Raw genomic sequence first — 2,500 nt, 5'->3', positions numbered from 1 at the left:
GGAGCAGGACGCCAAATCCCTGCTGAAAGAGCACTCCAACCATCTGCAGGGCATTTAGCATTACCATGGGGAGGCTGTAAAGCCATAATGCTCAAACATTTCTCTGTGATTTAATCAAGGAAAAACAACCGCTCTCATCTAGGGAGCAGCCACCCCCCCCCCCCCCCCCCCCCCCACCCCCCCCTCACGGCCCCCTGGCAGTTTGAACCACTGCAGAAAGCAGAGTGTCAGTCATAAGAGAAGTTCAATTTCCACTGTGCGCTTGTTAGCCATCAGTGTCAAATTAGACCTTTCTCGAGCTGGCTTAAACGCTTACTTAAAATAAGTGCTTGTGTGTATTTTTTCAGTGGTGTCAAAACCACCAGCTGAAGTCTCAGAGCTAACATTTGTCAAACATTTTGTACCCTCATTTAGTAAAAGTTGAATAATTTTTTTTAATAAAATTGTGATTTGTGGAATGTGAAACAAATCTTTCCGTGATTAATGTGTGTTCATGTGTTCTATAAGCACAGAGCAGTCCCCAAAAGCCCCATCTTGGTGATCGTCCTAACACAACTGCAACAGCGGTCGAGAGTGCTGTTTCTCCGAGAGCAAGAAAAACTACAGCGAAAGTAAAATGTATGACCGAGAAGGGAAAACTTTTAATCAGGGTTTAATTAGGCTGGGTGACCTCTTGTACTACAGTCCAATTACACCCCTTGTATTTTTCCCCCCCCTTACAGATAAAATCTGTTGAAGGGCGGGCTGGGAAACATGAAATTACTTTGTTAAATGTGCCATCCTCTGTCTTTTTTTTTTTTTTTTTTTTACGAGGTCATAATTTTTTACCTTAAAACATCAACTAAATGAACCGATAATAGCCTCTCATGCTACCAGTGTGCATCGTTTCCGCGCTATTAGATGAATCTGTCGGCCGGCCATACAATAAGCCAGGGAGATAAGACAAAAAGAAAAAAAAAGGAGTGGAAGGAGAAAGTCCATTTCAAGCCTATTAATGGTGAGCCAGTCCCATAAATTATGTTGAGGCTATTTGTATGCTAATGCTATTCCATCTCCGCAGTGGTTAGGACCGACGCAGGCAGCTAAGGACTGGGGAGGGGGGGGGGCTTGGTAGCAGCTTAGGGATTGGACCCTGTCCTTCACTGGGGAATGCGGCGCAAAGTGCAGAGGGGGACAGCGTATCAGACACTGGGCCAAAGAGACACCCAGAGCAGGTGACCGGGCTGGGGAATTACAACACCTGTGAGGTGTGTGCGCACACACACGCACACACACACACACACACACACACACACACACAAACTGACCGACAGACAGACAGACAGACAGACAGACAGACAGACACACACACTCTCTCTCACACACACACACACACACACACACACACACACACACACACACACACACACACACACACACACACACACACACACACACACACACACACACACACACACACACACACACACACACACACACACATTAACAGATCAATAGTCTTAGGGGAGTTGGAAGACCTCATTCTCTTTCTCCCTCGCTGCGAAACATCTCCAGAAATGCGCGTAGAAACGACTTATTATCCAATCCAATTCATTTGTATGTAGCTTATCGCTTTTTTTAATGTTTTCCTCAGAAAAACAGGGCGTCAATAAATCATTAAAGCATTCTATATTCTCCTTCTGTGCCGACTGTTCAAATGGGATTTTTTTTGTTTTTCATTGATTGAGTGGCTAACAATCAAATGTCAAAAATCCTGCATTAGTCTTCGGGTATTTATCATAATTAAGCAAGGACAAAGTGCTGTTATGTCAGCGCAGACGCGCACACGAGGGAGTGCCACCTTCCGAGTTTGCGAGGCGCTTTAATGTAGGCCCCTAACATCGATGACTCCAGAGCCTTGGCAGTGTTTTGCTGTCACAGAGACTTGACAGATCCTGATTGTCAACAACAAAACAACTCTCACGCAACCATTACTTCCACCCCTGGAGAGAGCTCCGTGTTCGGATCCGCGTCAATTAGACGGCAACGATCGAAATGATAACGCCGGAGTTTGGCGAAACAAGCGTCAGCACGAGACAAGCTCAAAATAGGTTTACAAATCAGCATTTGTCTGTTTTTTTTTGGTTTAAATGTCAGAACATTTATATTTACACAGATGGGGTGGGAGAAAATGCTTCCCAGGGGTAGTTCACAGTTAAACTGACAGACAATGTTGGCTGAGAGAGTCTCTGACAAGGGGTCTCAGAATGTTGCGCCGTACTCTCGGCGGTCATTAGATCTCGTTCCTGCGCGGTGCATAGACGCTGACGGTAATGAGATAGTCCGACGATAAGTCGGATGAGACTTATACGAATGGACACTCCTTAAGCAGGGTGTCCTTCCTGGCTAGTGTCCTGTTTGAGAACTTCTAAGTGTGAAGGCCCTACATGAAGGAACCCCATTGGAGGCCACGAGATGTAGCCTGGACAGATTTTAACACAGGGTTATGGCAAAGCAACAC

At 45.7% G+C, this 2,500-nt stretch overlaps 1 protein-coding gene across 1 annotated transcript in view; it reads right to left on the bottom strand.

Annotated features, from left to right (window-relative positions):
• The window catches only part of LOC132453755 (protein sidekick-1-like), a 27,914-nt gene that overhangs the window by 21,334 nt on the left and 4,080 nt on the right, over positions 1 to 2,500 (bottom strand). The gene's annotated exons all lie outside the window — the stretch shown is intronic.

The sequence above is a fragment of the Gadus macrocephalus genome, chromosome 3 (assembly GCF_031168955.1).
Source record: "Gadus macrocephalus chromosome 3, ASM3116895v1".
NCBI lineage: Eukaryota > Metazoa > Chordata > Actinopteri > Gadiformes > Gadidae > Gadus > Gadus macrocephalus.
The sequence above is the reverse complement of the archived record's forward strand: the minus strand, read 5'-3'. Positions and strand labels throughout refer to the sequence as shown.